The sequence below is a fragment of the Triplophysa dalaica genome, chromosome 24 (genome assembly GCF_015846415.1).
Source record: "Triplophysa dalaica isolate WHDGS20190420 chromosome 24, ASM1584641v1, whole genome shotgun sequence".
Taxonomy (NCBI): domain Eukaryota; kingdom Metazoa; phylum Chordata; class Actinopteri; order Cypriniformes; family Nemacheilidae; genus Triplophysa; species Triplophysa dalaica.
This window is the reverse complement of record NC_079565.1, coordinates 16724997-16750070: the sequence shown is the minus strand read 5'-3', so window position 1 is coordinate 16750070 and position 25074 is coordinate 16724997. Positions and strand designations below refer to the sequence as shown.

Here is a 25074-nt window from a genome sequence, read left to right as displayed (position 1 = left end):
CTACACCACTGCGATAGTCGTAACAAAGTCCAGCTTGTCTAGCTTGTTCTGCAAGGGTAATACTGGTGGGAAAGATAGTTTAGAGGCTCTCTGCAGGCGTCGTCTGACACCACCTCTCCTACCCCTCCTCCTAGCACGACGAGGAGCAGACCTGGATTGCCGTAGCAGCTCCTGAGGTATGTTGGTCGATGGTAATCCGCCACAATTCCGCAAATCCAAGAGCTCCGACCTGCTGTATGTCATCTGCCTCATATCCACAAGCCTGTTCATGTCGCCTTGCAGAATGCAGCTAGTTAAAAGTTGCCACACCACTGCAAACTGTTTTATATTCATCAGTCTTCCTCTTGTATGCGAGTCGCTGTTCCAGCTTGCGCTCGCAGTAGTGTTAATATCTGATGTACAAATAAAAAACACTACAGGAAAATAAACACAACAGGAACAAACATGTAGCAGGACCCCTCCTTCAATTGGCCTGCAAGGCAGCACCAGTTTGGTATGAGACAAACGCAGTGAAGAGTGGAAAGGTTTTCTTAGACACTTGGCTCGCTGCTGAAACATCCTAAAGAGGGGACAGATCTGCTGCTAGCGCCACATATCCATCAGGTCATAATCTGTCTCACGCCATCTTCCTTTTGTACCAGTATGTACAGGCTGGATAACGTCATTCAAATCCCATTCGCCAAGTTACTTGGCTTTTGAATTTAAGGTGAGATGAAAGGTTCTCAAGTTTAAACACCATGCTGTTATTTCGACATAATGTTGAGACCAGAGAGGGAACTGATTCTACACCTAAGATGAGTGTTGCAGGTCTTTATCAAGGTAAATCAAAGTGTGTTTAAAATGATTGATTGGTATGATTTAAAATCTGTTCCTACCAGTCCTGCCTTTAGCTGTTGCCATGTTGGTAAGATCTCCACTGTGTGTGAGGACGACTGCCTGATAGAGTCGTCCAGACATCAGTGTTTGAAACACATGACTTCTGCTGTCTGGACTGAGGCTCTGTTCTGCTTGCCGAGTCCCATCAGGGTTGTAGAGTTGGACGGTGTAGGTGCTTACTTCACCCACGGCCTGTTTTCCAGCTCAACCACAGACTCTCAGAGTGTTTTTTACTGTCAGCACTCAAGAACGTCACAGCTGCAGGAACTACACAACACATGAACAAAAGAAAAGCTTGTTATTCTGTTGGAATTCAAAATAAGACACCACAGAGTCTACTGGAGTCTCCGATGGTATGTTTACCTGTTCGGGCCAGATAGATGTGTCGTTGGTCTGATCTCCACTGCGGGTCTGAACAGTCACTTTATAGAGCGCCCCGGGTCGAAGGCTCTGGAAAGAACAGTCCTGCATGATCACCACTCAGTCTTCTGATCTTGCAAGCTTTCGTCTCCATTATACAGAAAAACATTGAATCCTTCAAATTCCCCCTCTGGTGGCAACCAGTGGAAGGACAAAACTCGTGGTCGCGTTGCTTATGATGGAGAGATTATTAACAGTCGCTGGACCTACAACAGACATAATTTAATACACATGCAACCGGACAGTTTTCTTCTGACGGAAGAGCCATTGAGATGTGTATATGTATACATACAAGTTCGGGCATCAGCAATGACTTCTTTGGTGCTGATTCCTCCACTGACAGTCTGGACCAGAATGATATATTTCTTTCCTGGGATAAGCTGTCTGAAGTAATGCTGGTTGACATCTGCCATCTGAGAGCTGTTGGACACCAGAGTTCCACTTTCATCCAGTAGCTGCAGCGGTAGCTGTCATAAACACCACGACTCGACTGCCATGACACAAAGAGACTGGACGTGCTGTGCTGGTTCTCCCCGCTTTTAAAGCCGTCACCAAGGAAGGAACTGTAGGATTTGAAAGATGAAAAATTCCCTTAAATGAAACGTTATCAATCTGCTTTGAAATAAGAAGAAATATCCTATTTTTTCTACTCTCGTGGAGTGCTTAAAACCCTCTCCCACTCACCAAGGTACATTGGTGCCATGTATGGCTTTCATGCGGTTTTCGAAGTCATAATAAGTCATATATTTAGCCCCAATGTAGTTTAAAATGCAATGATGCATACCGGTTCGGCCCGCTGCAGTGCTGTTATTGCTCAGAGATCCACTGACTGACGTGATGGTGAACATATACTGCTGTCCCGGCCTGCAAACTGTGGAAACTCATCTCATTCACATGTTTGGGAACTGATCTTTCTCAGCTTGACCCGTCACGTGAAGAGAGAGACACAGAGTAGCGGTCCACATCGCCCTGTCCTGGAGTCCAGTTCACTCTCAGACTGCTGCTCTGACCGTCATTACTGATGTGAATGTTCTTCACTTTACTGGGAACTGAAGAATGAAGACGACAAACATGATACTGAAACAGTGTTTTCTTGTGTGAAAGTGGTGATTGCCTGCAAGATATCCATGTACCTGTTCTGCCTTTTATTAACTGCACGCTGAGGTTAGGTCCACTGAAGGTGGACACCACGATTTTGTATAGTCGTCCAGGAGTGAGAGATGACAGCAGGTATCTGTTAGTGGTGCTTGTCAGGGTGATGGGTGGAAACACCTTCATGTCGTTATAGAGCAGTTGAACCTCATAATGATCAACATCTCCTGGTGCAGAAAGCCATGTCACCAGAAGATCTTCTGTGCTGCTGTCTGCCAGCGAGAGATTTCTCACTCCTGCCGGCACTATGCGAAGACCAAAGCATTTCAGACTGTCAGAGTGATAAAGCACGTCATCCTTTATCCTAACAAAAAATATATATATATTTTGAAGAGTGTTGTTAACTGAACAGCGACGGCACCCATTGACTTGAATTGGTCTTGTGTCCGTACAACAGAAGTGAATGGATGCCGCTGCTGTTCGGTCACCAGCTTTCTTCAAAATATCTTCCTTGTGTTCTGCGAAAGAAAGAAAGTCACACAGGTTTGAGTAAGTTAATGATGGCATAATTGTCACGTTTGGGTGGACTATCCCTTTAATCTCAGAGCGCCAGAAGTACAGTGAGTTCAACTGCGCAGACATCACAGGCATACTTACACGTCCTTCCGTGTGTTAAGACGCTGGATTCATATTTTCCGCTCCATGTACTGACGATCACAGTGTAGAGTCGTCCTGCAACCAGCCCACTAAACACACATTCATTCTGAGTCTTGGCTACTCTTGTATTCTGGTAGAAGGTGTTGTTGTGTTTGAGGGACACATGGTAGTAGTCAAAATCTCCAGCTGCATGGCGCCAATAAACCTTCAGATGGTCATCACGAGCCATATGTGTGGCGGTGGGGTTCAACACTGGGGACGGTTCTGGAGAGCAGAGGAATCATTACATGAAATCATGGAACACCTCATATTCACAGTGAAGTACAGAAGAAAACAACTCTCTGAGACTCTTACGTGTGCGCTCCTGAACAACTGTGTGGTTTTCATACTCTCCGCTGCGTGAGGTGATGGAGATGTTATAGAGACGTCCAGACACCAGAGACTTGAAAACACACTCAGTGCTGAACTTTGAGACGGTTAGGGTGTGAAGCGTTCTTTCCTGATCTCTCAAGGAGACTGAGTAACTGTCCACATCTCCTTCAGCAGCTCTCCAGGACACACTCAGAAAGTCCATGCGTCCATTGTTGCTGACCGTCACGTCTCTCACTGCAGCAGGAACTAAAAAACAAACAACATGTGCAGGCCTTAATCTATACAAGATTCAGGCTCTCTGTTGCTGCCATTATTAGCTTTCACTGTTTTTGAAACATCACATGTTTTCCAATGATAGATTGTTTCCGAACATCGCAGACTTTGAGAAATTGCTTGCATTACTATTGTGACTAACGGCCTGTCTATCTGTCTGCATGTGTCACGATTCTCAGTAAGTATGCCTATATTGCCACCAGAGGGCGCTCCACCTCAGACTGCAATCACTCCCTCTTTGCCACCTGGACGATCTGTCCCACAATGCTCCTCCCAAACTCATCATGCCTTATTTAACAGTATGGAACCGTATGGCATGTATTACAGGCATCATGTGAAAGATATAATCTGTATTCAAAATCATTCATAATTTAAAACTGTTTAGGTTGAATTCTTACAAAAAATTTACCAACCTCACTAAAACTGTCTGCTAGGGACTTTCATATTTATCCACCTTTATTACCCTTATGTATTGTTGTATTCTACTGTAGATGTACTGTAGAGTCCAAGACTGATTTCATCAAAATGGGGCAGTAACATGTGAATACAGTATTTCCCACCACACAAATATAAACCTCATCAACACTGTAAAACATGTAAAAACTTATTTCATTAAGTCAACATATCTTTATGTGGAGTCAGTAACTGAATTTGTTATTGTAATTCTACTGATGTTGCAGCAATTAATTTGATCAAGTTAACAACAACTTTATAATGAAAAGAAATGATCATTAACTAAACAAACCTGTTTGGTGCGAGTAGTTAAGATTTTTTAGCTTGAATGCACATATCTGCCTTTCATTCTTTCAAAAAGAAACGAAAACATTAAATACAAAAAAGTGGATTAGATCACATTTGGGGTATGGGTCACCATCTGACATATACTATAGGTCACTTTCACTTTTCACTTATTTCTCCTTCTTGACAAATGTATTATATTAAAAGAGGCCATGGAACAATCCAATATTTCTTTGATCTGTAATGTTTAGCTCTATAATAGCTCTATAATGTTTGAACATGTTTCATTCTGTAATAACAAAATACTTGTAACTTTCTGGAACAATAATAAAATGTTGGCTCATACAGATAAACATCCTCCCTGCAGAAGAACATGGTCACACAGGACGTCAAACAAATGACCTTCACATATTTAAGACTTCCTGAACATTCCAGACACTTTCTTTCCTGCTCCACACGAACGGTTGAAGCGATCGCAGCACATGTAGACTGTTACATGTGCGGTTACCATCAAGAATTGATGGACCTGCTACTCTTCTGATGGAAAAACACACCAGTTCTCAGGCATCTCTGCTTGGTTTGGTCAGTTGTTGACTTTTTGATTCTGATTGGCTAACAGATACACATTCTTTAAAGAAAGCAACGGTCCACCTCACTTTTGAATCCATAACGGAATAGTATTGATAATGATATTTTGTTTACATTTATGTGTTCACTGATGTAAGGAACACACAAGACAGTGTTTCAAGTTCTGTATTACCTGTGCGTCCGTCAGCTATAGTCTGCCGTGATAAGACGCCGCTGTGTACCGCCGTCACCACGGTCCTGTACAGAGCACCAGATCTAAGCTCCTGGAAGTGAAAGGAGGTGACGTTGGGCGGTACGCTTTCATTCTTCATGACCACGCTGTCATGGATGAGGAGAAGACGGTAAAGATCCACCGCACCGGCTCCTCTGTCCCAGCGCACCTGAAGAGCGCCTGTACTGCCGTCATTACTGACCTGAAGGTGCGTCACCTGAGCTGGGACTGACCACACACACACACACATCTTACATGAACACTGAAGATTAACAAATATTCTCAAAACTCTGACCTACATGTTGGATGTCTCTCTTCAACAGATGATCAGCTGTGCTGATGGACACTGATTTGGTTAGGGACAGTAGGGATGTGTCTCTACTAATATCCAGAGAACATTCAATTCTCTTTACCAATCATTTTGAGCAAATGGACGCCAGGTCACTGTGAGGGCATTTGCGCTATAACCATCTACACTGATATATACAGTATAACCTCTGATGTCCGTCAGTGTCTTGTGGTTTTTACATATTACTTGTTTTATTTAATATAAATGTATCCATGTCATTTAATTGAACTTAAACATCTTTTACAACAACGTTCTGAAACAATAGCACAGATAGGGGTTAGTCTCGTTCTCTGTAATGAATCCCGCCTCCATAGCTCCCTTTGCTAATAGGATTGGCTCTATCTTTCTTGAGTCCCGCCTCTCTAACTTACGTCGCTTTATGTTTTATTTGGTTTGCGTTACATTAAGGTTGTTTATACAGTAGGTCAATAAGACCCTCACAGAGCATTTTTAACAATGTAGATATATATATGAAAGGATAGAAAAAGAAGTTGACAGCCAGACTGTAGATGCATTGGCACATACAGTAATACTGTATATTCTGGTGTGTTTCTAAGGAAACTGATCCAGCTGTAGCTTTTAAAGACAGTGTGCCAATGAGAGTGACAATAATGCATAGAAACAGCCTAGAAAATGTTTTGAAATAAAAAGATTTGAAATATTGTTCAACAGTTGATTTTATGTGTCAAGTACACGGCGCTAAACTTTTTGTGACAATATGACCAATTTTATCTTACCCCACCAATGTCAAAAAAATCTAATTTATGCCCTTGGCTGTGTTAGAGAGACATCCACAATGTGTTATCCAGCCCATGAACTACATCAAGAGACACCCTGAGTCCTCCCAACTATCATTCACGACAGGACAACACTGCTGAAATTCTTGAAACTTTTAAACCTAATGTACCCTAACAAGGACCCCTCTCTTATGATGGTGTGACTGCTCCATGTTGACATGAACACATGTGTAAGATGAATGTGATTTATCAGTGACTCACAGGTTTTTCCTGTGATGTGGGCAGAGTTATTCTGATCTCCACTATTGGTTGTCACTGTGATTGTATATGTATGTCCAGGTATCAGATTGTTGAAGCCGCATTCCCTCGCATCATGATCTAAAGTCCTTCTGTCCAGAACCAGGTCTCCATCCTTCAGCTGACCGGTGAAATTGTCCCATTCACCAACAGGACGGGTCCAGATGGCGCTCAGAGACGTCTCCTCACTGTGATGGATATTCAGCTGCCGAACGGCTCCTGGAGCTGACAAAAATCACACACATAGAAAACATTCACACCACTAAAACCTAGTCTGCCCTTGGGTAAGACAATTATATTATAATTCATGTTTGATTTAGATTTATGATTAGATCATTTATGTTTTGTTAGAAAAATAAGTGGGAGTGAGGTCTGTCCACGGAAAGTATATCAGCAGGATTTGACCACAAAAACCAGTCGCTGAGGGAAATTTTTTGAAATTGGGATTTATACATCATCTTTTATACTCATCATCATCAATGGTTTGTTAGGACAGGACAATATTTGGCTGATATATAACTAACTGAAATCTGAGAGTGCAAACAAATCGAAATATTGAGAAATTCACCTTTAAAGTCATCCAAAGGAAGTCCTTTTGCAATGCACATTACTAATGAAGGGAAATAAATGAAGGCTTTCTATGGCCTTACACTGTAATGATGTTGTGGAGAGTCGATGGAACCGAAATTGTGAGCTTCACATAGATACCAAACTTGAGTGGGTAAGATTGCGAGAGATGTTTGTAGGTGTGTTTCCGGCCATCTTTGTGCCCCATTTTGTTGCTTCCGCTCACAAAAATAACGTTTTGATATATTTACCATAGGAAATTCACAAAATATCTTCATGGAACATGATCTTTACTTAATATCCTAATGATTGCATATGATGGCATAATAGACTTATAGATTTTGGCCTGTATTTATGAAGCACGAGAAGAAAGATTTTTGGTGTAAATCGTTCATAAAGTCGTTTTGAAGAAAATTTTCGGATTCATGAAAATGTTTGTATTTTCAAAATGCTACTTGGTACAAAAAAAAGGCTCCATACACTCCATAGTAGTGTAAAATAGTGCGTAAAATTGCACATTAATTCTTTATTATTTTAGACAAACTGATGATACTTCATTTTGATGCAATATTAATCATAATGACATTTCACAGGTTATTTTTCTCTGTCTTTTATCATTTTTTACTTTTTAACTTTGGTTAAACACAGAGCTCGTCACTGTCCTTCTTTACACAGCCGCCCAAGTGGAGAAGAGATGGGACAAACACTACATCATACACAACGATGGAGAAGTTAATATTATTGCTGCAAATCATATTCAGTAATTTTCTTTAAAAATAATATTTATAACAAGTAGGCGAACTGTTGCGGATATTCTAAATCACAGCAACAAACGGATCTCCGGAGTAACGAGCACTCGCGCAGAGCCTCCACAGCATTCTCAGACGCCACTAGCTGTTCATTTTCAGAAGAGCAACAGGGATTATTATTTTAGACACATTTTAAATGATGAATTTATTGGTAAGCATATAGCCTATTATTCTCTTATGCATTCATGCACTAAAATGTAGACAAATCAGGATATAGTCCAGAGGAATCCAGAGATACTCCTAGATACGTAATTTGCATATCTTTTAAATCCTAGACTGGGATTATGCTAATTGTGAGTGAGCCTGCATGTGCGCTGTGTTTACGAATAATTGTAATTCATTAACATACACAAATTTTACTGTGACATCTGATGTTTACAAAGTATTTGTGAATCCGGAGGAAAGTTTTCGGGAAGGTCTGTTTTACTCGCAATTTACTCGTAATGTTTCAAGAATGAGGCCCATTGTATTTTGCTATTAACTTTTTGTTTTTCAAATGGCTTTTCCTGATGACTTGAAATTTTTACTGTGAATCAGACCGGCTCAGAATGAGCTTTTGTAAATGAAGCAAATCATCGGTGTAAACCCACCCAATCTGTGCTGACAGTGTGCTGTTGATCTGAGAGATCCGCTCTGAACGTTGACCGTAGCTTCATACACACGACCTGGAATCAGAGTCCAGTTACTGAAGACGAACTCCACAACATTTGGGCTGACGGTGCGGTTGACGAGCACAGAAGAGCCGTTGAATAACAGGACACGATAGAAATCCCAGTGACCATCAGGAGGAGACCAGGACAGATGCAACATCTTCTCACTGACAGCCTTCATCTTCAAACCATTGACCTGTGCTGGTGCTGGTGAAGAACATAAAGAGACAAAACAACAAGAATTCACAAACACAGATTTTGCAGACATTTGTGCAAAATCCTGCTAGAAAGTCTCTGGTTGGATCAGGTGGATACTGGGCTGTTAAAGCTTTTGGCATGATTCAGGATAAGCTGGTGGTGCAGCAGTCTTACCTGTTCTGCCCGTGGCACTGTTCTCGGCTGTCAGATCTCCACTCCTCGTCTTTACGGACACTTGATAAAGCTCTCCGGGTGTTAAGCCACTGAACAGCCACTGTGAGGTGGTTGGAGGAAGAGTAAGTTGCCGATCAGGTGAGCTGGAGTTGGACAGGAGGAGATGATAAGACTCCAGGACTCCAGCAGCAGCAATCCATGAGGCTTTGAGAGAGTCGTGACAGCCGTCGCTCTGTAGACTCAAGGCCGTCACGGCGGCAGGAGCTGCAATGTTGACACACGTGATGTACAGCTCAAATATAGCCCTAATACAGTCGTAACAGTAATGAAAGATCATTTAAAATATGTGTGATGATATGTTTTACATTTGTTTGCCGTTCAAAACCTTCATCATGTTCCCACTGAGCAAACATCCAAAAAAATTCTTCTCCACATCATTGTCACACAATGAAAATAATGCCCCAGAGAGGCCAGAATGAAAGTTATTATATCTTTTCATGACATCTGAACATCCAATGAAAAGACTCAACAATGTTAGGATTTGGTCGAAAAATGCCATGTGAAAAGCCGTCTTCATGGAGTCGTTGAAGAGACGTCTGTAATATGACTTCAATCTACATGTAAATTTAGTTGAAAAAAGTGAAAAGCTGTCTTTAACAGTCTGGTTCAACAAACTTAATTTAACCTAATTTCAATCACATTTTATATTCATTATATGTTCATATTTATTTTACAATTACCCTCAAAATAAGACAACTGGCAAAAAGAAGCAATAAAACATTTGGTCACACTTCAGTAAAGGGGTCAATTCTCACTATTAACAAACCACTAACTAACACTTTTTCCTCAATAGACTCGTAACTTGTTGCTTATTAATAGTTAGTAATGTAGTTGTTAGGTTTAGGTATTGGGTAGGATCAGGGATGTAGAGTATGGTCATGCAGAGGATGTGCTTTATAAGTGGTAATAAAGTGCCAATATGCCAATAATAAGCATGCTAATAACAACTAGTTAATAGTGAGAATTGCCCCCATTTACCCAGCATACACAGTAAGTTTTGAAGATGTTGACAGTTAGTCATTGGTCACCGTGATACTTTGTGACCACAATCTGAGGATGTCTTGGCAAAATTCCATTTCTTGGGTGAAGCATGGCTACGTCTGTCGACCGGGGGGGAGGGGGGGGCATGCAGACGTGTCTTCTGCATACGCGCTGCATGCATTCGCATTTATAATCCGTCCATCTGAGCGGACCAAGCATCTTTTCCGGCCCCATACGTAAGCGGTTCACCGGGAAAACTGCCCTGCTCCTCACGTTCCAGAAGTGTTATACATGACCATGACCTAGCGTAGATTTGAACCCCAGTCTCCCATCCCAAGCTACACAGACTTTACACCACTGGAGTCACTGGCTGAAATGGTCTACTTCTAACACTTGATCTATTCAAATTATACAATGTAATATATGTAATATGAGACTTTTACCGAACAAATCTTCTCTGAGAAAAATTGGGGCAGCCCCTTTCATATCAAACATGTTTGATATTTAGGATTTAAAATCGGGGTGATGATGTCGGTACTTTGAATACAGCCAATGAGAGACAAGACTGCGAGATGATGAAGGTGACTGACACAACTTTAAAATGTCAACAGCTGCAGTACGTTGGTTAGCGAAGATGTTAGAACAGCTTGTTAAAATAGTAGTGGAGTAGGCGGGTGAGACCGTGGTTCGAGTCACGTAGGAGATCGAGAGCATAAGAGAACAAGCGATCGGAGCTTCGAAGAGAGAGGACATTTGGCCTGAACATGTTTGTATTTATGTTTTATTCACCGGCCGTCGACCGTGAGGGGCAGCCGGCTGTCTTTTTACTTTTGATTATGTTCGATTAAATGTTTAAATGTTTGCCGGTTCCCGTCTCCTTCCTTCCCTACTTTGAATATTTCTACAAAAATGTAAACAGAACAGAAGAAATACCCCTATAACGCCTCCTTCAAGATGTCGCTTTACAATGCATTTATCCATGAGCTGCTGCTTCTTCACACAACTTTATTTAACTGCTTCCAGAAACAAATGATTCCAGGCATGAAGTTGACATATGACATCACTTCATTGACATTACACATTGTTGCACACATCATTGTCCTCCGATACACGTAAGATAAAAAACATTAAATTTTAAAACTATCCTAACATCATGCGCCGGGAGTTTCAAATCTTTTACTGTGAGCATGTTTAAGATTTTAAATGTGAAAATCTGTCCATATTCTCCTTACTGGATGTGCTGCATCCAGATTTCAGTGTGGGCAACCCGTGTCCACGAAGGCTGCCTCAACGTGCTGGAGACTCAAACACTTGAGGCAGACATCGTATCCGTCCCACTCCTCGATGAGGGTCGTGGGTTCAGTCATAAGCGAAAGCTCCGAAGTACAAAAGGGTAATGAATCCAGCACACAGTATCCCTTTTATACCCGGATATTTGTATAACAACATGTTCCGAGACCTTTGCCAAGAAGGGAAGATTTGAGATGGGCCTAATATTAGTGGGATCAGATATATCACACCCAGACTTTTTAAGAACTTGTGTGATAGCTGCAACCTTAAACTCACATGCAACAATCCCAGTAGTGAGAGGGGTTATTCACAATATTTAATATATGGCGACTTATTGTCAGCAAGCATCCCTTAAGAACAACAGTGGGAACAGGGTCAAGGCTGCAAGTTGTTAAATTCATTGCCAGCACTAGTTGTGAGATGTGATCCAAAGTAACTGTTACAAAACTTGATAATGGAGTTGAAGGGATAGTAGGTTGAAGAACTTCAGGGGACAGAGACAAAGGGGCAGATAGAATTATATAGAGCCTCAATTTTGTCCACAAAAAGTAAAGAAACCTGTTACACTGCTGAACAGATGAGCATGTGGAGGGATTATAAGGATTTAAAATAGTATTGATAATCGTAATAAGCTTATTCGGGGTAACTGCAAAATTACTAACAATGTGTGAATAATATTCCGCTCTTTGCCACCTTAAGGGCAGCACTATACTGACTAAAGGGCTCATCAAACAATAGCTAATGGAAAGTTAAGCCCGGTTTCTTATATTTCCGCTCAAGTTGCCTGTTTTTAGCAATAGTTTCCTAAACTCATTGGTGTACCAGGGGAGGAATTTGTGAATGAGACACTACGTTCCTTCCTAAGAGCTAGGATATCCAAAGTGGATAATAGAACAACGTTTAAATGTTCTACAGTTTTAAATTTTTGGATGCCCTAGAATTAAACATAAATAGTAATCATAGTTGATGATCTTATTATCTAATACATATCCCATGGCACAACAAGCTGGTTGATGTTAACACCTACACAACACAACAAATCAAGTGTGTGACCTTTGTTGTGGGACGGAAAATTAACATGCGGAGTCAAATTAAAGCAGTTGAGTGTGTCCAAAAAAGTACAGTATGAGAACAAGTTCAATTGTCCACATGTATGTTTATGTCACCTATGAGAATCATAGCTGAACAAATAGAATTTACCAAAGCCAGAAGTTCAGTGAGTTCATCATTAAACAGAGGACTAGACTTTGGTGGACGATAAATAAACAGGGTAAGAACTGGGGAAGCACCGTTAATTCTCAAACTGACACATTTAAATCACAACACACTAGGATTGGTCATTTCAGTATCTGATATATACACTCCACACGGCAGAATCCACCTGTAACAGTGTCGGACCGTAGACGAGTCATCAAAAAGTGCACCAAATTACTGCACCTGAAAGCATCAACCTTGCCAGGATAACCCAGTATCAAAACAAATAAAAAACACCATACCAGTGGAAGTTTATCCAATTTCCAATATCCAAGTATGTTTATGCAAGCTTCTGTGAGATTTATAATGTTCTGGGCCCCATACATTTACATTTACACATTTGGAAGATGCATTAATCCAGAGCAATTTACATTGCATTGTACTATACATGTTTTGTTTCTGACTGAATGCAGACCCGTATCAAACACATGACCTTGGGGTTGCTAGCGCCATGCTCTAACCACTGAGCTACAAATCATTATGAAACATGGTCTTGGGTATCATTTGCATGCTGATGATATCCAAATGTTTATTAGCTCAAAGTGTGATGCTTCGGTTACCTCTGCAGTCCTCACAAACTGTTTGCAGGACACAAAACAATGGATTTTTTTAAATGGATAGCTCTAAGACTGAGGTTTTTCTTACCGGCACGACACACTCACTACCACACAAAAATGTAGGAACTTTATTTTGACTATGGATTATAGTTCTGTAATTACATTTTCGCAAGGTCGTAACCTTTGTGTGATATTTGATGGTAATCTGACACTGGAGGCTCACATCAAAAGTGTAACTAAATCAGCCTTCCATCACCTCAGAAATATTAGTACTACACATTTATCACCTCAAGAACTGACTATTGCAATTCCCTTTACACTGGTTTACTGGCAAAATCTATTAAACGCCTGCAGTATGTTAAAAACTCAGCTTCACCATTTTTATTTATAAAGCAGTCCATGGATTGGCTCCTAGTTATGTATCAGCCTTAGTTAACCCTTCCGTGTCTCCTCGTTCTCTTTCCTCTGCTAATTCTCTTTCCCTTCATCAACCCTGTTACAGACTAAGAACTTTGGTTCAGCGAGCTTTTCCTTGTGCCGCCCCGAGGTTATGGAATGCGTTTCCTCTGATTGTCCGTAGCTCTCTCACATTAAATCTCTCTCTCTCACGCGTGTGCAATGACCCAGCCACTTACCCTGCAGTTAGATTATACAAAGATACCCACGGCTTGGAAAATAACCCAAATAAGTAAATGACCCAAAGGGCTTAACCCAGTGTTTGGGTAGAAATAAGCCAGCATTTTTACAGTGTATCTATAGAAGTCACAATATCAACCTGTAGCAAACAGGTTTTATAACATTTTATAAACATGTTATATAAAGACTGTTCACTTCACGACATGTTACTGTTGTGATTATTAGTAATGAATTGTTGTTCTTCATAGTAAGTCATAATTCACAAGTAGTTTTCAATGAGGATATTTTTATTTAGTAATTATCAAATTCCTAATAAGAATCTACAATTGTCCTTAATTTGCTATGAGTTACTTATTATTTCATCTTTCTTCTATATAAGTTAATAGTCTTATGTTCAGAGTTCATGTAGAACTACTTACATAGTTACTTGTAAACAAAGTTAAGTGTTACCGATCCCATTTGTCACACCCAGACGTTGTTGTGCCAAAATATATTTCTCTTTTTTAGAAAAGTAAAATGAAGGCTTTTCACCTTCAACCAAATAGTAATGTCATTTAGATGTCTGTTAAAGATGTCTTTTCAGAAAGGTTTTGTTGAGTGAACATGTGAGTTATATGTGGTCCTTCAACCCTTTTGATTACTTTCATGATTATGAAGTTGCTAGATTCTCATTGGTAGATCCAGTGATGTTTTGAACCTCTTCACATGGCTGTTTCCTCCCACAGACGGGGTAAGAGTGTTCCTGTGTATCAGATGGGTGTGTTGGCCAGTAAAGGACAGGACAGGATAAGCGGGCGGGGTGTCTGCACTGCAGGAAGGGAGGGGACACGCTGAAAATATCCTGGAAACTATGAGGAAAAAACCCTGATGGACTTCCCTCATGAGTTCAGCTCAAACTGTTACTGAGAAGAACACTTTACATCAACAATAAACTCAGTCTGAGCAATATGACTACTGACATCTACAGTCATAAGAATGTCAATGTTATATTCAAAGCTTTATCTGCACAGAGCCCTGGACTTAAGGATGACACAAAAATCTTTCGTTTACAACTAAAAGAGGACGTCCAAAATGTCAAATAAAGTCTAAAGTATTGAGTGAATCTGTTGTGGTGCCGGTGAAGCTCTATTCACTTCACCAGCCCCAAAGTCATGTGTTGTGTGAAAAGAGAAGTGTTTTCCACGTCTGTATGATATCTGTAAACCCGTAGAGATGAAGGAATCAGTGCTCACATCAGGATTTCTTCATATCAGACCTTGATCAAATCCTCAGTATAACCTGCATGTCTAAAAGAATTCATCTGTCCAAAGAAAACAAGACTAAATGTGTCCCGGTGGAAAGACAATGATATGTTTCTATTGTGTGATATCATATTCACTCTTTTTACTGAAAGTTGGAGAAGAACTGTTGTAGCACCTGGTGCTTTTCCACATGATCTCGTCAGAGTTCAGAGTTCATTCTGACCTCTATTTTTTCTACAGTGATGCAGTGGCATGTGTATGTGCGCTCATATTTCAGATCGTGAGGACACCAGTGACAGCCAGCTGATATCAGAAACAGAATGTGGTGGTGTGCTATAGGACTTACCAGTTCGACATGAAAAGTTCAGGTGTGTGCCGTCTGTCTCTGATATGATCCTGAACCAATACGAAGCTCCAGGAATCAAATCCATGATTGGGCATGTATGACGGTGGGGAAGCTTTAAGTCTTCAACACATCTTGTTCCGTGAGAAGCATCAGTTGAGTCAGTCACAATGAAGCTGCAGGACTTTCCAGGTGTTGTTAAATTCAAAAGAAGATAATCCATATGAACACTTGTTGCAGACACATTCACCAGACATCTCACAGCCTCTGTCGTCGTTTCAAGCTAGAAAAAAATGCACTGTGATAATTAAAACCATTTCTTAAAACGTTCATTCAAATGACTCGCTTAGATATATATTTCTAGGGAAAACATGCAAATCAATATAACCATTAGACATTGCATTTATGTTGTGTTGAGTGATATATCGTGAGCGTTTTATTCAGCTGACATACAGTCAGTTGAGTTGATCAAGGTTTGGATGTCTGTGATGGACTGACCAGCATGAGAGGACACAGTCTGAGCCCATTGTGTGGTGAACAAATGTGACAGATTTATTTGATTTAGTGAATAGGCAGCTGATGGCGTAGTTCTGATATGTCTGATGGTAAATACTGCCTCTACTTCATGCATTTGTCGACGCTTTCATCAAAACAACTGCATTTGTGGTGTTTTCATCGGCCCAGAGAGTCCAAACCATGACCCTTCGTATCCCCTCATTCACACTGCATGCGTGTGCGGCGCATTACGGCTCTGATGCAGTCACTCTAGTCAAAGTCTGTTTTTGATGGACAACGCCTCCAAGCCGCACAGTTTTACATCAAAGTAAAAGTTCACATATCCCTGACGTAAGACCATGAATGGACGACGAGAGGTTCATCCTCCAACAAAACCCTGGTTATTTTGTGCTCAAATATTGTTGAACTATAATAATCATGTTTTTTAGTTTTTAATGTAGTAAAACCATGCTTCATTTTCCTAAGGGAGCAAAGCATGACTCGTAGCAATAAACACGACAAAATACCAGACAAACATAACCATTCAGCCAACTTCCTATGGTGTAACCCAAAATATCATGAAACAACAAGAAAACTGAAGAAAAACAACATCAGACGGGCAAACCACGTGGTCTGGCGAATTCAGCCACTTCATGTTTGAAACGCTCTGGTGTACATTGGCAGCGCATTGAGAACAGAACATAACAGAACCTCGCCGGAATCCGGAACAGTGGAAACAAGGGGTACACTGTAACCGAAAGTGGTCATTTAAACAGCTTTTTATAAGGATAAATCCACTTTCATTCTCGTCTAGTATAAATCAAAGTAGTGACCAGTAAAACATCTTTGGCACTGGTCCTATGTTAGAAGAGAATGTTTGTAGAGTAAAGAGCTAATTTCTCACCACTGATGTCGTAGGTGCAGGAGATGTTGTCTTCAGAGGAGCAGGACTGATGATGATGGTAGTTGTGATTGTTTCTACACTTGTAGTTGTTGTTGATGCTGCTGCTGATGATGTGAATGTGTTTGGAGCAGGTGTAGATGTGTACGGGGCTGTAGGGGAGGTTTTGACAGATTGAGTGTCTGTGTATGCTGTAGATCGCACAGTATTAGGAAGAACTTCAGTAATTGCTCGAGTTGTTCTTGTGTGTTTAAATGGCAAGACAGTGTGGACGTCTTTGTTGTTCTTTGTAGATGTGGAGATTCTGGTGGAAGTGTTTGTCCATGTGTCATCAGTGTTTGATACAGTCAAAGCTCTGGTTGGAGTCTCCGTGAACGTGGGATGGACATCTTCTGCAGGAGAGCGTCCAGCGCTGGCACTGGATGAATGGGAAGGCTCGTTGTCCACTGTAGAATGCAGCCAGTGAGTAATGAGAGCCTTGTGGGTCTGCTCCAGCACATCTGAGGTGGACGTCTCTGTCGGGCGGTTTGTGTTTTGGCTTCTAGTTACCATGAGAGCGGTGGACGACATGTCTGTAAGGCTACTGGTTTCAGAGATTGTGTTTTGTGTTTGGATGGTTCGAGTGTATCTGTCTTTTAGATCAGTCTCAGCTGTCACTGTTAGCAGTTCATCTACACCGGTGATGCGTTTAGTCCTGTGGTGGGTCACGGCTCGGCTCTGAGTTATCACAGGAAGGGTTAAAGTGGAGTTTTCTCTTGTGGATCTGAACGTTGAAGTTATCGGAGGATCTGTTGAAAAAATGAAAGAACAACATGTTGACATGCTTCACTGCAAATGAAATACTGAACGTGTTTGTTAACCTGTGGACAAATGTAGGAGTGTTGCTTTAGTATACTTGACATACCCAAACGCTGATGTCGAGCTAAAAAGCATCCATAAACATACTAATGAAAAGAGGGACATCTGACCTTTGTCAAGACACAAAGACATCATCTCTGTTCTCCCGTGCGAGTCCACTGTGATCATGGACCAGTCGGAATATCTCTGCTCCGAGTGAATGACCAGTCGTACGCCCTGCTTCTTCAGGAACATGGGTGTCTCGGCGAGACCAAAGATGCCTCGGGTATCGTAACACCTCCAGGCGGGGGCCATGTGGCAGTCGCTGAGCTTGACCAGACGCGTGTGTCGCGGGACAGATGTGCTGGGATCGGCCCACAGACATCTGGATGTCAACGTGTGCTTCAGCCTCATGGTGCCGGTCCAGCTCCAGTGTTGAGACGGATTGGTCACACCACACGTCTTCAGGATCACCACATCTCTGTGTGTGCTCAGACACAAGCCCTTACGACTGTGAGAGATCAGAAACCCACCTACAAGAAAATAAACCATGATCATTCACACAGTCAGACAAACCAAACAGATGAAAACCTCACGCATCATTTCAGCTAGACCTCTAAGTGTTCAGCAGAAAGAAAGAAATGAAAGGGTCAATTCTGAGATCATCTGAACAACAACATTTGTTTAAGTTGCTCTAAGAACATTTTGCTAACAGTCACATTAAGTTATGAGAACAGTACAAACATACATACAGTATTTAGACGTGTTAAGAACGTTACTTTATGGTTATGTGAACGTTAAGAGGAATATTTCACTCCTTCATTTTGAAATGTTGAATATAGAAAAAAGGCCAAATTCTACAGAAACCTCCTGTCTGTTAAATCAGTAATATACTGTAGACATTTGCTTTGCAAACTACATTCTGTGTAATATTGCTCATTTACACGTCATGAACAGTGTCTTATGATTTATTTATTTATATTACTTATTTCTTGTAAAACTCTCTAAACATTCTTATTTTAAGATGCATTTTATAGATATTTACAGAAAATATTTTCTATATATCTTGTTTTACGGACAAAAAATGACGAATGAAGTTCATGTAAAAAACAGATAACCGTTTTTTGTGCTTGTTTTTAACATAAACTTAATTCATAAAACAAAAATCTTGGTTATCTTTTGTTGGTCAAGTAAATGTATCTTGGTTAAAGCTTTGTGTGATATTTGAACTAGAAAACTGGACAAAAATGCTAAGTAAGAATTGTATTTTTGCAGAGTAGAAAACATGTTGTTGAGAATGAGTGGTGATTACTTGATATTTCAGTGTTCAGTTGGGCTTTAAGTTAACAGCGTCTCATAACAAGTCAAGTTCACAGATGTTGTGAGATTATAAAGTTGATTGGCTGTGGATGATAAACCTATCAGAGGTGTGTATCAGTCCAGACACGTCATCATCACACCCAGCACTGCATTTTATAAACATTGTGCCTTTAGAGCTTTATACACACATGGAGAATCTCAACAACACTCACGATCATTCTTGATGTGTTTAAAAACAACAGTGCTGTAGAATCATCAACAAACAAACAAACAGTGACAGAGTACAAGAGCCCAACTAATGCTGATCATCACGAGAATCTCTTCAGTCTCGTATGACAGAAGTCCATTTGGTTTGTAGTAATAAATGTTTGTGGAGTTGTTTAATGTCTTTATTGTGAATGTGTTCGTGTTTGATGTAGTAATGCTTTTCATTCCTCTACAATGTTACAAAAGCGTTTTTATGTCAATGTTTTAGTTATCTGAGAGCGTTCTCTGTTAGTTTGGAGTGACAGTGTAAGATGATGATCTGACCGCTGGAGGACAGTCTTGAGATGTTCTTGTTTTGTTTCTTAACATTAGAAATAGAAATCAGACGCTAAGAAGTCTTCCAATCATGGATTTGTTGTCCATCAGCTGAAGTGAATGTGTTGAGCCGACATCACACATACCATATGAGAGAAAATTCCTTAGAATGACATTGTCTTTAACAAACACTATAGAACACCAGCCAACGCCATAGAAACATGAAACTATATCAACATTTAATGATAAATCAATAAAATTGGAATGAACATGAATGAAATAACAAAACAATTTATCATTCATAATGTCTGTTAAATATAATCAAATATGAATAGATATATGATGAAGAAATCCGAAGCTAATAACAGTCTAACAACCAACTTGATCAAAGCAGAAGAGAATATAGTAAGAATACTCACAGAACGCAGAAAAGTGCAGCAGTGTTAATATGAGAAAACAGAGAGTTTTCATGTCAGCGTTGTGTAGCGGCGTGTGTGTGTGAGTTGAGAGGAGAGTTTGAGAGTGAATGCTGGAGGAAATTCTCTTTCAGGGGAAGGAAAAGTCACTGACCACCATTTCCTTCTATTCAATAGAGTGAGACTGAAGACACGCAAACACTGAAGAAATCACCACCTTCACATGTCATGTACAGTTGTGTTCAAAATTATTCAACCCCCACTGAGATTGATTGTTTTGGTCGGTTTGACATTGATTATGATCATTCAGTCATCCTGCTTACAATTAAATCAAAGAGGCACGTGTAGGTCAGACAAATATAACATAACATTTATAATGAAATAACCACAAATGTCTTTTCTGAGCTCTTATCAGTTTTATTCAACCCCCAAGTGACATTCAATCTTAGTACTTAGTACAACATCCTTTTACAGTTATAACAGCTTTTAAACGTGAAGCATAGCTTGACACAAGTGTCTTGCAGCGATCTACGGGTATCTTCGCCCATTCATCATGGGCAAAAGCTTTCAGTTCAGTCACATTCTTAGGCTTGCGCACTCCAACTGCTTTCTTTAAGTCCCACCAGAGGTTCTCAATCGGATTTAAGTCTGGTGACTGCCATGGCCACTTCAAAATGTTCCAGCCTTTAATCTGCAACCATGCTCTAGTGGACTTTGAGGTATGCTTGGGATCATTGTCCTGTTGAAAGGTCCAACGTCTTCTACTGAAGAGAATTCATGGTACCTTGCACACACTGAAGAGAATTCATGGTACCTTGCACACGCTGAAGCTTCCCAGTACCTGCAGAAGCAAAACAGCCCCAAAGCATGATTGACCCCCCACCATGCTTCACAGTAGGCAAGGTGTTCTTATCTTCATAGGCCTTGTTCTTCCTCCTCCAAACATAGCGTTGATCCATGGGCCCAAACAGTTCTAATTTTGTTTCATCAGTCCACAGAACACTATCCCAAAACTTCTGTGGTTTGTCCACATGGATTTTGGCATAGTGCAGTCGACTCTTCTTATTCTTTGGGGACAGCAAGGGGGTGCGCCTGGGAGTTCTGGCATGGAGGCCTTCATTACGCAGGGTGCGCCGTATTGTCTGAGCAGAAACTTCAGTACCCACATCTGACAAATCTTTTCTCAGTTCCTCAGCAGTCACACGGGGAATTTTCTCCACTCTACGCTTCAGGTAGCGCAAAGCAGTCGAAGTCAGCATCTTCTTTCTGCCACGACCAGGTAGCGTTTCAACAGTGCCCTTTGCCTTGAATTTGCGAATGATGCTTCCTATGGTGTCTCTTGGTATGTTTAACATCTTTGCAATCTTCTTATAGCCATTGCCCTTCCTGTGAAGAGTAATCACCTGTTCTCTTTTCTTCCTGGACCATTCTCTTGACCTCACCATGTTTGTAACCACACCAGTAAATGTCTAGAAGGAGCTGAGTATCACAGTCATTTTAAAGCTGCCTAATTGGTGCTTATTAGGCTTTATTGCTGCTCCCTGATATCCACAGGTGTTTTCAATACCTGATTGAAAACACTTCATTGAACCTCTGTTCTTCAGAGTGGTAGTCTTTAAGGGGTTGAATAATTATGTCAATGAAGAATTCACAAAAGAAACATTTACTACTGTATTACAAAACTAATTGATGTCATTTTAGTTGCATATGGTTCTTTAAGAAGTCCTTGTAGGATTTCATTCTGAATACAATTACAAATGTACACTAAATTCTGTAAATGTAAAATGGTTTTACATTTACAGCATTGGGGGTTGAATAATTTTGAACACAACTGTATGTTCATGTCTGCAGTGAAACATCAACATGCGGTGTCCTCACACACAACTACACCCAGCGGCTGGAACCGCAAATCTCAACAGATTGTTTTAAACTAGACATCACACACTTGAAGACTGAACGTTTCAGACAGAAACACATGAAGTGATCAAACTGCAGAATGACACAGACCAAAACAAGTCCAGACTGACAATCTGAGCAAAAGTCTTGTATTTGAGCCATAACTCATGTATATTGCATTACAATGTGTTTTAGTATTAACTGAAATGTCTTAAAAATACTGTAAAAATCTCACAAGTGTGGACAGATTTAGTGCTTTCGCGTCAGACCACATTTACATGCGCATCAATAATGTGATTATTTCCAATAAACAGAAAAAAAACATAAAGACTCATCGCAGTTACATGTTTACATGACATGAGAACACCTCTTTACTCCTGTTGACATGAACGTTTTATGAGTCAGATTATTTGCTCAGATGATGCTCTTGTCAGATTATTTGTTCAGATTATTTGCTAAAATGATGCTGTTGTCAGATTATTTGTTCAGATTATTTGCTCAAATGATGCTCTTGTCAGATTATTTGTTCAGATTATTTGCTCAGATGATGCTCTTCTCGGGCATGATCTCGGGTAGAGTTCACTCGAAATCATGTCGTAACTCAAGCGCTGTCACGCGCGCCATCTGCCTGTCCTGACGTCTGCCTGTGACGTCATATGGATGTTTATTAATATGTTTATTAATATGTTTATTAAAGCTCAGGTGAGTTTACATCTGCAGCCTTTAGTCATTCCGATTGAAAGATGTATTTGACTGTTTAAATGAGATGCCATCTAATCCGGTCTCGTGTTTACATGTGCGGGCGCTTTTAATCGGAATGATAGTTGTGACATGCGCACATGTGTCCTGTTGCCGCCTTTATTCCTGTCAGAGAAGCGTCAGTTTTGAACAAAGTTGGAAGCTGTGCGGAATATCGTAGTGATGAATCAATTCGTTGTTCACACGAGCACAGACACTAAACATGTTTGTCTATATGTTCTGTAAGGGGATGATACGAGATATGATACAGATGTCAGAGGAGGCATCTGAAATCGCTCGGAGCTTTGAGGAAACGTATTTTGTCACAAAGTTATCGGTTTAAAGCGTCTACATGGCAACATTTTAATTTTGCTGGGTTATCGCACCCCTCTCAAACCCATTAGAATTTCATTCGGTTTAAGCATTTTTATTCAGATTGATATGTTTATATGGAGCATTTTTATTCGGATTGAACTTTAAAAACCGATTACATGTAAACGCACCTGTTGTGTGTTCATGTGGACGGAGGAAACTACAACACACACACTGACCCTTGTGTGAAGAGGATTATTTCATGTTTTAAGATGTTGAGATGTCTTAACGCATATGAGTTCATGTGATGTCTGTTATGTGAGAAGGGGCACTTGTGTGCACATATAATCATATTTTTAGACTATTAAATGAAAACACAGATGTCACAGAGTCATTGTTTATAAATGAACTGTGAAGACACTGAACATAATCCTGTCGTTGTTCGGTGAAACAGATTTGATTACGCAATAAACTAACCAGAAACGTAAATCAATGCTCTCGGACTGTTGGTCACCCTTTATGTTTGCTTGTGGATTTTGCAAATATTTAACCAATAAAAAGTATTGAAGAGCAACATGTTTCATTACTGAAGAAAAGCAGCATTATTTACATGTGACAGAAAGAGCAGCACCTGATAGCATGATATCCTTAAAGCAGTATGACGCTCTCTCATCTCAAAGAAGGCAATAACATTAGACCTGGTTAATGACCCAATCAAAAGTTATGATTATGGATTCTGTGACTGTGCCAACAAGCCATCCACAATCTGACCTCAAGAACTCAAAATATCTGAGCGCTCAGAGAAGCACACAGCAGCACAAATGTGGTCCCTGGTAAGTTTTCTTCCTTTGATGATCGGAGATCTGCTTTTTTTTTTACATTGAGATGTATGAAATATCATGTTTCTCCACCCTTAACAGAAGATACAGTATTATTTCTCAGACTTCTCATTGTTGAGCACCACAGCCTGTTCCTACAACTCTTCCCTGATAGACATCTAAAGCCAAAACATCATGTCATGCTGCATTATACAGGTGTCACACGGAGACTAGTCCCTCTGGTGCACTGCTGGTCCATGAGCTTTCAGGCCAAGCACGGATTTTTCAAAAGGCTTTCCCACATGACGTGCAACTTCAGAAATGTTTTTAAATACTGGCCTTGAGGCATGAAATGTTGCTGTGTTACGATCTTTATCGGAAAACATATTTACACTGCTTACTCTACTCCACTGGCTTCCATTGAGAGGTTTGATCTGCACAGATTTGAGAATACTCCGTTGAATGAATTCTACACAACCTCCTGGGTGAAGTGGAAAGGGACAGAATATGGTCCAGGAATGACCCTCCTTGTTTCTCATACTCCACATGGTGAACTTCAGTTTGGAACAATTCAGAAGATTGTGGATTTTGAGTCTGTGATCAAGTTCATTGTTTTGAAATGGAACACAGTAGGATTAGAAAGACACGATTTTGCATGTTGTGTCATTCCTTTTACTCTCATTGACTGCGGTGATGTTGACTAAATAGTCCCTGTAATATACAGCTGACTGTATCACAGAGGATCTGCACATCTTTACCATCACTAATTTATTATATTTTAGATGTTTTGTGAACTGTGTGAATGACAGAAGAAATCCCGTGTCTACGTGTCTAAAGCTGTTGTGTGCTTCAGTATTCACACAGGATTTGATCTTATATTTTTGATGAAAGACGGGCTGTACATCACGACTCATTTCACTTGTGACAATCTTTGCAGGTCGGTCATTTGTGTCCTGTGAAGTACATTAAAATTCTCTGTGGTTTTATTGACACATTTTTCAGCTCCATTACATTGAACACTTCAACAAAACAGAAGTCCCTTTGGGACATTTTAAAGGGATTATTAAGTAACTTGAAGAAGACTCAATGATGTGTAATTGTATTTAGTATGAAGTTTTGTGTTGAAACTGATTATACTGCTGCTCATCTCAGCCAGAGATGTTTAATCTCAGATAGGCTTTCCTGGTCAAATAAACAATCATGACAGATAAGAAGAACTGCGGTTCAAACCAATTGTATGGTCTTCAGTATTTGTTGATCTAAATCTTTTTTAATATTGATGTGCTGTCATGAGAATTTCTGTACTTTAACACTAAAATATACTTCAACCTTTCGCTATTAAGAAAGAAAGTCATTCTTTAAGTTGGTGGATATACACATATCTCTTTAAACTCTAGAGGAATAGGATCCATTTGTGCTCGAGTTCTTTCATACAGGAGGATGTTTCCC

General features: G+C 40.3%; 1 long non-coding RNA gene and 1 pseudogene across 1 annotated transcript; one reads left to right on the top strand and one right to left on the bottom strand.

The window, feature by feature from the left end:
- On the bottom strand, positions 1-19948 carry LOC130414007 (receptor-type tyrosine-protein phosphatase beta-like; annotated as a pseudogene).
- A 3455-nt stretch (positions 19949-23403) lies between these two features.
- Positions 23404-24858, top strand: LOC130414448 (uncharacterized). The gene is made up of 2 exons (XR_008905611.1): positions 23404-23640; positions 23728-24858. It is a non-coding gene; the product is annotated as an uncharacterized LOC130414448 (long non-coding RNA).
- Positions 24859-25074: the final 216 nt, after the last annotated feature.